Here is a 15432-nt window from a genome sequence, read left to right as displayed (position 1 = left end):
CTGGAGTAAATTCAATATGTGCAATTTGAATGCTTGGCTCATCGAAGCACCAGTGACTGTGCAGTAACCAAACTATGAATGTATTCTATATCCAAAATCAATTTGCTTTTTCTTGTCTTCCCTCTTTCCTACAGGGTGACAAGTAAGTGCTGTGTGTGCACATGTATGGGTTTGGTGTTATTCATGAGAATCTCTCTTCATGGGGATCTTCTTTTTCCCTAGTTTTTGGTTTTGGTTTTTTTTTGTCTGTTGGGGTGATTGGACCAAAACCAATACTAAACCCAGAATGTTTCACAGCAGCTCACAGAGGTAAAAAGTCATGGCCATCATATCACACAAATAAAATGTAAATGACTGTCTGGAATTATTTCTTCTATACTGGACTTTCTTGTAAAAAAAATATTGTAGTTAGGGTTTCTTTGATGACAAAGTGTTCAATAACAACTTGAATTTTCGTTTGAAAGGTTAATAAACCCTCATGTCTCATGTTTCTGTGTTCCCATATGGCATACTGAAAATTCTGCTCATACAGCTGGAAGAGCATAAGTCAAACATCTCTAACACCCACATTTCAACACAAATTGAATGTGAGCAGGGAAAACTTACATTGTCAGCACTAAATGACCGAAATGGTCAAAATGCAAGAAAAACACAGGCAAATAATATAGGCCCAGAAAAGGGAGGGAGGGAAACTTCAACAGCTCACCAAGCTATTTTTTAGACATTCAAAAGCCTTGTGGAACTAAGCAGAAGAAAAAGACTGGAGAGTGTGGAGGTGGTGTGAAGGCCCTGACAAACTAGAAACCAGAAACAACTGGTCTTTACAGAAGACAACAGTTTTGATCCAATTCTGCTCTATAGTTTGAAGGAGATTCTTCAAGCTTTACTCTTAAAAACTAATTCGATTCAGCTTTTCAACATGAGATAAAATATTATTCCTAGTTAAACTGGAGATGCTTCAAAACTAGTGTGCAAATGTACGTGTGTGTGTATATATATATATGTACACACTTACCAACCTGCCTATAAATTAAGTGTTTATATGGGATATACATTTGATTGTGTAGGTACATATGTATACAGCCCCTTAAAGCAAACATATATTTGTACATGCAAACAAGTATTTGTACCCTTGCCCATGGCAAGGGGGTTGGAACTAATTGGTCTTTAAGTTCCCTATGAACCTAAACCATTCTATGATTCATCTGATCTTTGAAGGAACATGTACAGATAGATAAATGTGTGTCCAGAAAGGCTCTTTTGATTACTTTATAATTCTTCCTGAAGTTTAGTATTCAGCTTAAAGGAAAAAGACCTAATGAATTGCAAATTCAGCAAAAGCATGTTATATGCTATTCTTGCATACAGTACGTGACATCTTAACAAAAATAACAAGAAATTTAAGGATGTTTATAACTTTTATGTAAATATTTTGAAGCACGTTAAAATTTTGAAGAAACAAAGGCTGTAATGGAGCATTAGACTCCTATGCCTTTTTTTATTTGTTTGCTTGTTTGTAAAACTACCTTGAGTTCCCATAAGTGGCACTTTGGCAGCCTATGTTCTTAAAGCCCCCAGGTTCCTAGAATTTAAGATCAAAAGATCTTTTAAAGACAGGAGGTGCTAAAAGCCTTTAATATAAAAGACAATGGAGACATTAAAAAAAACCACACCAAAAAGCCAGCTGCTTTTCACCGTTTCCAGCTCGGATCTCCTGAGTCCCGTGAGCAGGTTAATCTTTGACACAGCCTCGAGCTACTTCTATTGCAAGAATTTAAGCAAAGAGGGATGCACAACCCGCCTCACACCAGCCTGGGATGTGGAGCAGTTTGAACTGCAGTAAGATACAGGGAACTTTAGGGTTTCTATTAAAAATAAATAAGGGCTTCTCAACACTTTTCTCCTTAAGAGGGAACAACAGAGGATACAGACACAAAAGTGAATATTAATCTTCCAGTTTAGCTTTGTACTAAGAGAATGCCACAGAGCAAAGGGAAATCACAAGAGCCAGAGCTATCAAGTAAGTTTATACTGGCACAGGGGTGGCTTCTTGTCGTTGCAGATCAAAGGATGCAGCTCCCTGGATCAGACCATGGGGGTGTGTGATCCTCCCGAGGAGACTGATACCACCCCAGAATACACATCTGACCAGTTGTGCTTTCACACAGGAGCCCTTTGAAAAGTCCATCCTGATTGACTCAACGCTTCTGGCTACACATTCCACAGTTTCAGTATAGAGTGTGGCACTTCTGAGCCTCCTGCTATTCGTTTTCAATTTGTTTTCTTTTGTTGTCATAGCACTTTCCCTTTGTTTGCAAACGACAGAAAAAAACTTCTGCCCTGGTACAGCAGCCACTGAAATAAAAGAACCCCAAACCAAAAGACAAAACCAAAACACAGAACAAAACTGATCAAAGGCCCACTCTGAATATTATCAGTTAAATTAAAAACCAAACAAGCAAAAGACAGAATAACTGGAAATCAAATGCCACAAAACCAAAATAGCTTAACAGTTACCTATGAAAGTCCTACACACCGCAGATGGACTGAAATTTTTTAGACAAATCTTCTCTTCATACCATCACCCTTCATGGTAGGTGAAACCATGTATTAATAAATAAATAAGACTTTTTTTTCCCCAATATGTACAACAATCCCCATGCTAACAGTACTTTTTACTTTAGTCTGACATTTTGCAGTATCTGTTACATCTCTATGTTGCATGGAGACATAACATCTCATGAGGATGAGTAAATCCAAAGGAGTACTTTTTATTACCTGTAAAGAATAAAATAACAGACAGAGCAGCAAACAATAAAAATGCTCTCCAATAAAGAAGTGTTTCTCTGAGGTGTTACCAACATACATCTCAAAGCAGAGGAAAACAGGACATTCATTCAAAGAAGGAAATCAGCTACCTGTCCTGGATTGTATAAAATCTCTATGTATCTAAAATCTCTATGTATAGTAGATATAGACCCTGTTCTTTTATTCCAAGGAGAGGAACACTTGCATGCAAAGATCCTCTCCACAGTATCAACATGACATCAAAAGATCTCTCTCTCTATGTTGGTAATACCTCTGCCCCTAAAAGTGATCTTTTTGTTCTCCAGAAGTTGGAAAAACACCTGAGCTATGAAAAAAGCAGTAAAACCCTCTGAACAGACTTCATAAAAAAATTATCATTTTAGAAAGTCTACAGAATATGAAGAATATATATTTTACTTCAGTCTTTCTTTCTGACAGCTTTCCTGAGCTGGCCATCTGCATTAGCTCTGTCAGCCTGCCAGCTGACAAGTTCCATTTGTTGAGCAGATAATTGTAGCTGTTTTATTTTCCCAGTAACACACTATCACAAAACACGAGAGCGTTCAGCTTACTTTAGATATGTTCTTCAATATACAGAGGGCAGTGAATAATAGTGAAAACTGTTTTGGCTGACAAGCAAAGCATGAATGTGTCACATCAAATAGTTTGTCTTGCTCAGTGTTCCTTCAGAACAGATAGCATTTAGCTTTCATATTTTACAAGAAAGGCTTGCAAAGACAGCTGCAAATAGGTTGCATTTCAGGTACAACTTATTAAAAAGTTTTCTTCAGTTTTATAAAACTTTATTTCATAAGTCTCTAAATATATAATAGAATACATAAGTGTCATAAACCACAACTTTCAGATAAAGAAAAGGGATTTGAAAATTCAAGGGATTATATATTACGTCACAAGCAGGTTACAGTTTTCTGGTCATAATTATTATACTTTTACAAAACCAGCTGTATTTTAAATGAGCTATTTCAGTATCAATAGCCCAGGAAATGAGTTTTAATTACCTTGTGTTTAAGCTGTAGAATCATAGAACAGTTTGTGTTGGAAGGGGCCTTAAAGGTCACCCAGTTCCAGCCCCTCTGCCATGGGCAGGGACACCTTCACTATCCCAGGTTGCTCCAAACCCCACCCAACCTGGCCTTGGGCACTTCCAGGGATGGGGCAGCCACAGCTCATGTGGCTTTCCAAAAGATTTGACTGATTTGCCACATAACCTGCAAGGAGGGTAACTCTGGCACATTCACAGCCTAGATTTCACTCAGATTAGAACCCAGCTGGTGAGTTTTCAGGCACCAGTTTTCAGAACTGAGGTCTAGGAGCTCACCTGAGGCAGTGGAGGACAAGCCTGATGTGACTCAGTGGGAGTGCACCATGACCAGCCCTGAGCTGGCTTTGGTGCCCAGGAACTCCTCACAACACAGCACCTCTCCTGCCCTGGGTGACCACCAAGGGGGACCCCAAAGTCACAGACTAAATGAACTCAATTAACATGTTGTGGATGTTTCTGGATATTTTACAGATATTTCACAGGGGTGAACTGAGGTCTAGAAGTCTTTTGAGTGCTGTGCCACAGTCACTAATCCAGGCTTGCCACTGACATTTCCCTTGCCCTTTCTGAGGCATTGAAGAGCCTTTGCTTGTGCCTTACTATTATTTGTACAAGCCCTGATAAACCATTTTAGGAAGCTGAATTATCCCCCAAAATGGTATCTTTTTCCATAGGGCTAGTTTTTCTATAATCTTTTCCAGAGCTTTCTTACCACATGATGGCATAAGTGTCAGTGCAGCACCAGGCAGGAACACAGGGTTGGCAGCAGATGGGAGAACTGGACCCTGAAAACTAGATTTAGATCAGTCTGTACTTCCATTTATAACAAAAATCTGATAAAATTATTTTGCTTCAGACTGTGAAGCAAAAACTAAGTCTTAAATATTTTGAAACACTGTAGAAGAATTTAGGTTGAAACAGAAAACTCTCTATATTTACAAAGCACATAAAAAAAAAAGTCAATCTATTTGCTTCTGGTATTGCTTGATAGAAATATGCCAGTTTCAGGGGAGGAAGGGTGCAGATTCTATTATTTCAAGGTCATTCAACTGTGCAATCACAGTTTCGTTCATCAGAATGGGAATACAATCAATACTGCACATGAAAAAGTTACACTGCTCCACAGAATGGATTTAAAGACAATCCTCACATTGGGCAGCTCATTCTGATGGTCACTTCTACTGCTGGACAAAGCAATTCTTCCTCCTGCAGTTTTGGTTACATGTGCTGTACAATCAACATGGGCAGGGATACCAAGGGGGAATATTCTAGATATTTAAATACTAGAATCAAAAAAAGAATCTTTAAGGAATGGATCTGCAAATGTGCAGGGGCATTAGAAATCACAATGGCTTGTCACTTGAAATTTGGAAATCAATAACTATTCAATCACAATTCCATACTCCTGGGAATGCAAGTCCTGACCAAAATGCTGTATCTCACAATTCCTTAAAGCGAGGGAAAGAGGATCTGAGCTGTGGGCACTTAACATGCAGTGAGAAGTAAGAGGAACTGAAAGAATCAGAATAAACTGTTGTACATAAATGGTTTAGGACAAGGAGATGAAACAATACCCAGTTTTGGATAAACTACATCTCACAAACCTGAGCTACTAAGTCTACTACAACATTAAGGATGCTGCCAGAAGCAGCACACTGCAGGCAGAGGACTTGATTTACCAGTGTAAACCTGCTTTACACCACTTCTATTCCAGTCCAATTTGTAGAATCAATATATATGACTCACTGCTGTCTGACTTCCAGTTTGCACCAAGATAATTTTATTTGCTAAAATGATGTGACAATGCCATTAAAGAAGAAATGGGATTCATTATGTATAAGCATTTAGGCTTATGACTTCCCCCTGCTTAAAATCAATGGAAAAATTCATCCACATCCTTCTGTCAAATACTGTTCCGCTCAAACTCAGAATTCAATTTAAAAAATACCTTTTAAGTCTGTATTTTCTTATATTTTTCTTTGTTAATCAATCATTTACACCCCAGTGCTATGCCTTTATTATCCCATTATTTCATCTCCACTGAATAGCAAAGTTCCACTTTAGCTGCAAAGAATAATTGTTGGCATTTAGTATGCAAAACTTTTAATTTCTAGTTTTGATTTCATTTTTATTAAAATCAAACCTATCATGAGTTTAGCACAGCAAATTCCACATATTACCAGTTCATCAGTTTAATCCTGAAGTGACTAAAATACAGGTCCATGCAGAGACACACACTTGTCATCTGCTCATTGGACAGGTCATAAGGCTTCTATAAAAGTGTGAATAGAGCTGCCTTCACTAATACAGCTTTCAAAAAATCTTGTTAAGTAAACAGTGCTTTAATATTAAGACACACAACAACAGAAACCTTCTTTTCACATCCTTTTTCTTCCTTTTTAACCACTTGTTATAACTTTTCTTTGTCTCTCAAGGCAGAAATAAAACAATTACATGAATTATTATGACACCTGGAGTGAGAACCAAAAGCAATAAAAAGGGCAACAAATACAAGGTAAAGACCACTTTGAATAAATTTTATAAAAGTGTCTTCAGGAAAAAAAAAATCTAAATTCTTCAAAGTAACAGGTGAAAGAGGTGAAGGGACAATGTATTAGGGAAAAACCCCAAGCATTTATTCAATCTTTCCTTTTTGACTGCATGAGTTCCCTCCTCTAGTCTGCTGCTTTTTGGCTGTGAACCTGGGGATCATTGCATATCTAAACAAGAGGGTTCCCTTCTCCTTACTGAGACTTTCAGTCAGATCATTAATATCCTTTATATTTAATCCATTTTTAATATGTAAACAGCATTAATTGGGAAGAAAATGGAGTGAGAGTCTGCAGTATCAATGAAATTTTTAAGAACTCTGGATTTAGCAGAGTAAATGGTATTTCTAGAGCCAACACCTTGAAAAAGGAACCACTGTGAGGTAGAAATGGAAAAGAAACAGAGATGATGAAAACCTACAGGGAACTGAGAGATATCTGGAACTTCTATGGAACAAAAATTGTTTGCCTGAGGAAGGGAAACATGCAAAACTACTAAAATTTTAATCTTATTTTTAATATTTAAAATCAAGCTGTCTCAGCTACTTCTAATGAGAAGAGGCCTAATATAACATAAGCACAATATTAGCTTAAGACAACAAATTTGCCAATAAGTGCTTGGCTCATTACTGGTCTATATTTATTCTCTTTACATGCAAGAAGTCAAGCATGAAGATGACCTTTCCAAGCAACCAAGATGGTACACTTTAATTGCAGAGACAGATACAAAACTACAGCTACGGTTTTGTAAATTACTGTGTGTAATTTAGCTGATAAAGAGTAACATTTATGGTTTTAAAAATCTACAGAGATATAGTAAAAAAAAGTACTTACACAGATAGAACTACAACAATACTGCAGCAAAATGAACTTACAAACTGGAAGGCCATAAAACTGGAGAGGGACTCTGCCCAACTTGGCCAGTGGTAGAGACACAAAAAGACTTTTCATGCCCCTCTTCCACCGTTATGGGACAGGTCACTGTTGCTCCAAGCACCGGGACACCCAAGGGAAATGAGCTAAAAAGGAACTGTGATGGCACTTTTAGCTCTGCTCACTTTCTGAGACCAGAGGAAAGTCTACAGAGTTATTTTCCAAACTATTTCCCTGAATGCTGCCGTGTCAGATGCACCCAGGAAAGCAGAGATGTGTGAACAGAGATGGGCACCAGTTTGTGCAGTTTCCCCCATTCCAGCAAACACAAGCTCAGCTCTCATTCAACTTACAGGGCTGTACTAGAAGTGCAGGACTTTTAAAACCAATCAATTAAGGGCATTTAAGAACATTCAAGAAGGACATGGGCCTGTTAGAGCAGGTGCAGAGGAGGCCACAACGATGATGGGAAGGCTGGAGAACCTTTCCTATGAAGACAGGCTGAGAGAACTGGGTTTGCTCAGCAGGGGGAAGAGAAGGCTCCAGGCAGAATTTAGAGCATCTTCCAGTACCTAAAGGGGTCTTATAAAAAGGAGGGACTTTTTATATGGACAGTTAGTGACAGGACAAGGGGCAATGTTTTTTGACTTTGACCAGGGTAGGTTTAGGTTAGATGTTAGGAAGGAATTCTTTACTCAGAGGGTGATGAAGCCCTGTAACAGGTTACCCAGAGAAGGCTGGGAAGCAGCTGCCCCATCCCTGGAAGTCTTCAAGGGCAGGTAGGATGGGGCCCCAAGACACCTGATCTAGTGAGTGGCACCCCTGCCCATAGCAGGAGGGCTGGAACCAGATGATCTTTAAGGTCCCTGCCAACCCAGTAATTACTATTCAGAAGCAGCTTTTGTAAAGTTAAAATTTCAATAAAAGTTCACTTTCTTCTTTGCCTGTCAGCTAAGAAATATATTAAAAATTTCTTTGCTTTTATTTGGTGCTTGAACAGTTGAAAATATAAATATTTGTTTTAGAGATGATGCATATTAATAGTTATTTAACTTAAACCAACAAACACTGGAATTGCAGCCTTCCAGTACCTGAAGGCAGCCTACAAGAGAGATGGAGAGAGACTATTTGCAAGGACATGGAGTGACAGGACAAGGGGGAATGGCTTCACACTGAGAGTAGATTTACATTAGATATAAGGGAGAAATTATTTACTGTGAGGGTGGTAAGACCCTGGCACAGGTTGCCCAGAGAAGCTGTGGCTGCCCCATCCCTGGATGTGTCCAAAGTCAGGTTGGATGGGGCTGGAAGCAATCTGGGATAGTGGAAGGTGCCCCTGCCCATGGCACGGGGGTGGAATGAGATGAGCTTTCAAGTCCTTTCCAACCATTTTATGAGTCAATGACTCATAGATCATCTTTGATTTAAAGAAATTCCATAAATTATCATCAGGACAGAGAATGAGAGCCGTGTATTTTCCTAGTATTGTGACTGAAACTGTAAGAGAAAAATATTATACTGCATTTTAAGGGCACTTCAGAGAACAGTCACACCTACTTTAGATGTGCATGTTAAAATCCCAATATATCTGGAAAAAGTTCTTTGCAATCCCAATGTCAAACAAAAACCTCAAGGAAAAGACCAGAATTCCCTGTTTTCACAGTGTGAATTGTGAATGGAGTCTGTGATTTAAGGTTGTCATGCTTGCATGAGGTTAATATGAAATCCACGGTGCTTAGAGTGCTCATACCTCTTATAAATAACAGTTCCACAGTAACACTATAAATTGAGGTTTGCCTTTTTAATATTCTTTAAACCTCCACCCAGGGTGTAATTGCTGCCTCACAGAGTTTGTGCCATGTTTCTGTTTTGCACACTCTCACACGTTTTCAGGAGCACAGTCGGCAGGTATGAACAGGGTCAGTTTGTGTCACACATTTCAATAGAAAGCTGACAAAAGATTTGCCTTCAGATCTCTCTTAGGTGCTTGAACACATGGCAAGGTCTAGTATTTTAAGCTCCCTGCAAGATTTTGCTTACTATGTGAATTAATTTAGCATGTTGGACACATGAAATACATAAGTAAATCATCACCTGTGTGAAGAGGAAGTCATAGCACAGTCAATGCTGCACTTCTGAGAATCTGCCTAATTAATTCTAATTTACTTTGCAAATTATATAGCTGTCTAATTAATTCTAATTTACCCTGCAAATGATACGAAGAGCCAATTTGCACTAGTTTTGTGCCTTCTGTCTTTGGTGGCTAAACATGGACGTTGCCATCCCTCACTTGCCTGTAGGTATTCCAGACAAGAAAAAAAACACTTCCAGTGACATTGTGGAGATATGGAAAATAAAGCATTTCATACACATTGATTTTGTTGACATTTAAATATATTCCTTTTTTAAAACTCATATTCCTCTTCTACCTTTTGAGGTCATTTTCCCCAGTGCTTCCTTAGAAATTTATGAGAAATAATTTCAGTTCGTGATTTCAAAATAGAAATGAGAAATGGTTTCTATCAAATTTATAGATTGAAAACATCTTAATGCTTTTTGAAATAAAACATTTTTCTTACAATTTATGGAATTCAAATATGTTATTTTCCTGTACCAATTTCTGATTTTTCGTATAAATTATAATTTCTTTTAGAAAAACAAAACAAAATTGGTTTTATCTGGCTCTGTTTTGGAAATCAAACATCTTGGTGCACTGCTGGCAGTAATAAATAGTTACTGGCTTAGTCTAAACATATGGTGATTTCAGTAAAACAGAAAAGGCAGAATTGTAAAAACAAGTGATCATTCTGACAACAGAGGAGAAGTGCTATTCTTTAGATTTTTTTTCAATCCATTTCTTCCCATTTCAGTAAAACCTTCACGGCAACTGCCTTGAAATTCACAGGAATTCCAAAAAATTCAGAACTCAGAACAGGAAATAAATCTTTTATTTCCTCTCTCCATTTATGCAATGCAAGGCAGCATCAGAAATGGAAAAAGTAATGACACTGATCCAAACTGGGTTTTTTTTGAGGAAAAGAATCAGACCCTCACGGAACTTGATGGTATCCCTCATGTTTGCCACCAAAATATTGCTGTGAACTATCACATTTTCATTTTTGTGTGTGTTTTTAGGGTGATGGGGCATGATCTGTGTCACACACTGGCAAGACTGAGTAAAGGAATGATTCTCTTCTATTTTATTAAGGTATATAAATATAACTCGAGCACAGTCTTGCCCAATACCAAGCACCCTCAACATCTGCTCTGAGGAATCCCACCCCTGACAGTGCCCAGAGAAGGAAGCAGCAATTCCTGACTGCTGGAAAGTCTTCACCTTTCACAATAATTGAGTCCTCAAACATCCTGCTTGGGGACATGGGAGTTTCAAGCAAACTGAACACCCAAAATGGCAACACAATAGTGCACAGCAAATTCTGTGTTAAATCTCACAGACCAAATATTGCTGAAATCCATGAAACCAAACTTAGGCTACTGCACCAAGAAAAAAAAACAAGCAATCTTTCAAAACTCACATTGTCAAGAAATAGAATGGAATTAATTTTTAGTCACTGTTTTTTGCTTTTTTTGAATACCCCTAAAATTTTGGCAGCATAACTTTTAAGCAGCTTTGTAAGCTTCAAGCAATGTTTTATTTAACCTTACTAATAAATCCTTGTTAAGTGAACAGCAAAAAAGTCAGCACTAATCATTACCAAAGTGTGAAAATGAATTCTTATAGTTTTGAGTATTTTGAGTTAAAATTGGGCAGGACTTCTGACAAAACAACAATTTTCTCTGCCAAAAGATGATTATACAGTCATGTGTGTGAAATCTCTCAAGAGCCAGGACAAATACAGGTTAGCAACAGCAGAAAAATGGCCCCAAAGGTCTAAATGTCCTATTCCCCCCATGAAAAAAAATGGAAAATCTAAGCTGAACACTGTATTATTATAAATAACATGGGAGAAAGTGACTTCTCCACCCCTGGGGAATGTGCATCCACATTCACAGCCTTAAACATGGAAAATGTCCATTCATATTAATAGGGTTTCTACAAAAGACTTTCTGTAAGTGTAGCAAAATGGAGATAAGCTGCTGCAAAGAACATGGGATCTGTGCTTTGTTTTCTTTCTCTTAGGCTGCACTTTGTCGCTGACTTCTGGAATCAAAGGGAAGATTAGCAACATGTAGAAGGGCATGTACAAAGTAAGCCAGTCTGAGAGCCAGGAACTGGGTCAGCTGCTGTCAGCTGTGAGAACTGCTACATGCTACAGCAAGGGAGGGGGAGCATCACTGGTAACATTTCTCTGGCTTTAGAGCAGCTGACAAAGTTGCCACATGGAAAAAACTCATCACTGGATTCGAACCGAAAGCAACATATAATCTGAATCAACTCTGCACACAAGATGCCAAATTAGGACTTCATTTAAAATTAAGATTAATATTCATACAATATATTCTTTTTTCCTTTTTTTGTTAACTCTTAGCAGCTGTTTCTTCTGTATTATTCTATCAGCAAGTTTTGTGAGATACAAGAAAGTAAATTGCCTCAAATGACACATGTTTCTGGGCTGAAACAAGTTTCAGTCTTTCAGTATCTTCTCCATTTAACATATTTCCTCCTGCAAGGGATGGCCTTTAAACGTATTGAAACTTATCTTAAAATAAACTAAGACAAAAGTAATAGTAAATCAGAGATTAAAAGCCTTGGGATGTTCCCAAATGCTCTTTCTCAATCAGAGCACAGAGCTTGAAACAAGAGATGGTCAGCACTATTTTGATAAATTGTTTTATTGAAAAATGCTGTCTCAATGAAAAGGCAAAACTGCCCTTGCAACATCTTGATTCTTCAAATGCCCACTACTATTAAAAGTCTTTTTTTTCCAATGAAAGCCTTCTCTAATTCAAAACAACCAGCTTTCATTCCAGACAACAAAAGGCAGCGGCATAGCAAGGGTATATTGGACAAGGCTGAGGATGTAGAAATTTTTACTTCCCTGGAACAAGGGGCTTGGAATTCCCCCAGTGACTGAAATCATCACTGATTTTCCCTAGTGCCTTTTTGATATTGCTATTTCTTTTATTACTGTGCTATATTAAAACAAAAAAGTGATACATTAATATTCCAGTGAGACAACTACAAATAAAAAACTTGCATTTGTATTTATGGAATATCCTTCAGTGAGAGGGTAATAGGAGAATAATCAAATCAGAAAACTGTGCACTAGTCTTTTATGTTTTCTGTGTAACAAAATATACATAGTTAGTAACACTTTCAACAACTCACAAGACTTTAGTTATCTTAAGCTAAGCTAAGCAACAAACCTGGTATATGAATAACCCGAGCTTTTTTATTTGTTTTGTGCCAAGGAGTAGAATGAGAAAGATAATTTGAAAACCTTTTAAAAAAATTATTTCTTATTGGTTTGGGGAACAGTTCTGCTCTGGTGAAGGAGAACATGTTCAATAGCTTGGATGTCCTAACACACTCCCTTCATTTTGCTGTTGAAAGGAAAATTACAATGTTTTGTTTGTGCTGTAACACTTTAAAGCATCTGTTAAGCACATTCAAATCAATTACACTGTACATTGATTTTTTTCAAGCATATTTATTAACCCCTGAAAAGTCTTCTAAGAATCAATTATACTTAATTAAGCTCCCTCCAACATGCCCACTAATATTTCAGTAGACCCACTTTTCAAAAGTTGCTTCCAACACATATGGATATCTGCACTTCTTGTTATTCAAAATCAAACTGGGTTTTTTTCCAGACTGCATCCCATATTTATAGGTCCCATTTACCAGCTGATTGGGTCATTAGAGGGAGGATCTGCAGAGTCTAAGGACCATTTATATATATATATATATATATATATATATATTCTATTGCCTAGCAATGTGCTGGGAAACAAGTTAGTTCTCAGATCCAGCTCAACAGCCGTGGGATGAGCAGGTTTAGCCATGACAGCCTCTTGCACAGCCCCCAGCACAGAATGGCCAATGCCAAGGTGGTTCTTTAAGGCAGCCACAGTAAGAATATGTTTGAAAACAAAATTTCTTTGGCATGAATGACAAAATGCAGGGATTACAGTAAATACAAGTCTGCTATCCTTAATCATTTAAGTCAACTATTATGTTATTCAGAAAACACTTTCAACAGAATTCAAACCAACTTTTCAACAGAGGAAGCTCAGGTTTGAAACAGACCTGTTGGCCCCTTTCTTTGATTCTGCCTTTTGTCAAGATTAAACAGATCATGCAATTTTCTGCCAGACAAGACTAGACAAGAAAAGACTAGACTCCCATGAAAAGCTGGGGAGAAGGCAATGGCACCTTCTCTCATTCAACTTGACACAGTTTGGTTCTTTTACGTGAAGTATTATTATTTTATCATTAAATATTGCCTATGGTTAAAACTGACTCATTTTTTTTGAGAAACAAAATGGCTTTTAATGTGATTTATTGCTATTCTTAAACCTCTCACAGTATACTTCAGTGCAACACAGACAGAGATTTCTCAAAGGCTGAGAGGGGGATTTCTTTTTCTAACTAGTGTTCACCACATGTCACTGTCCTGCAGCAGAATAAGGAAGAAAGGAATAAGTAATAAATCCATGTTGGTTTACTTCAAGTACCTCTTGCCTTCTGTGTCTGAGGTACTACCTGACCACACCATCCAAATGCAGTGCCACTGCAGTTAAACACACCAAAACCACAATTTGACCAAAAAAATGTGCCCCCTTATTGCAAATGGCAGTGGCAAACAGAGCATTCCACATAATCTCTACAGAGCTTGAGCAATGATTTTAAAATTGTAATATCAGTGTCAATATCCAGCTCTGACAATGTCATTTTAAGATCTGAAATACTCATGTTATCTAAGTCATTTGTATAAGCCAGCAAATAACACCCCTGTGCACCCACAGAGCACTTTCACATGTTCAAGGGTCAAACTCCAAATTCGTAGTAGGGTCCTACAAGTTCAGTTATTGCTGCAATTTTATTAACAGGAATAAAATAACCAAACCAGCATAAATTTCATTTCGTCTCTCAGATTGGGATCACAGTTCAAAAAGTAAAATTATTTGGAAAGGCTTTGCAACTCTTTTAATTTGACAAAATCACACTGTAGTACTATGGCAGGAATCTACTGATTAGAGTTGTCCTGATAAATTGTACATGATACAAACCTTTAGAAAAAGTGATATTTGCAGGAACTTACCAGCTCTCTTGCTGTAGAAAACTGTGCCACTTGTCTCCTGAAAGATCTTGTTGCTGGTTAAGATTTATCTCACAAATTTCAGTCTTCCCTGTACCTGGGAGGAAAAGAATTCAGATATATGAAAATTCTCACCTAAATTTGTCTTAGAATTATTTACTTGACAAAATTTCTTTGACTATATTAAATTCTATACCAAGACCCACCCTCACTGTGCTGCTGTGTTTATTTTAAATAACAACAACACCATCACAACACTGGTAAAATGAAGAGTTGTGGTTTTATTTCATTGTGATCTGAAATCCATTCTTATGGAACACGCCTATAAAATTCAATTTGCAAACTACAATTTACATCTTCGAATTTTAAAGCAGCCTCAAGAATTTTACAGCAGACATAGAATTTTCCATTAGATGGTATGGGTTTTTAAAGTTTTATAGATTCCTATTCAAACTCTAGAGTAAAGACTGTTAGAAACATGTTAAATGGTTTTTACATAAAAGGCAAGATTGTAGAAATTAAATTTCAGTGTGGTTTTGATTCTTCAAAGGCTTTCTCTTGCATCTCATTTGAACATGTGCAGGTCCTTTCCCAACACAATTCTGATCCCATGGGAAAAAAAAAGAGAAATCTAAGGCAAACACTTTACAGCATGGATTTGTTTGTTTATTTATTTATTTTGGGCTGCAATGATGATCAGGGTCAGTCGGGGTAAGTCCTGGCTATGGTTGTACAAGTAGCCAAACTGTTCTTATAATGGAAAAGAGTTTGTTACTACAAAACTAAAGTCGATGGAACTAAGCCTGTAACTGAGGTGACTTGTGCTGGTGCAATAACTGAAATGAAAGAAAATGACTGCAGCACACTTGCAACACAAAGGAACACTTTTAAGTGAACAAATCATTGATGATGACAC

This window comes from Neopelma chrysocephalum, unplaced genomic scaffold, assembly GCF_003984885.1.
Source record: "Neopelma chrysocephalum unplaced genomic scaffold, ASM398488v2 Primary Assembly neopelma1_73b, whole genome shotgun sequence".
Classification (NCBI taxonomy): domain Eukaryota; kingdom Metazoa; phylum Chordata; class Aves; order Passeriformes; family Pipridae; genus Neopelma; species Neopelma chrysocephalum.
This window is presented reverse-complemented; position numbering follows the sequence as displayed.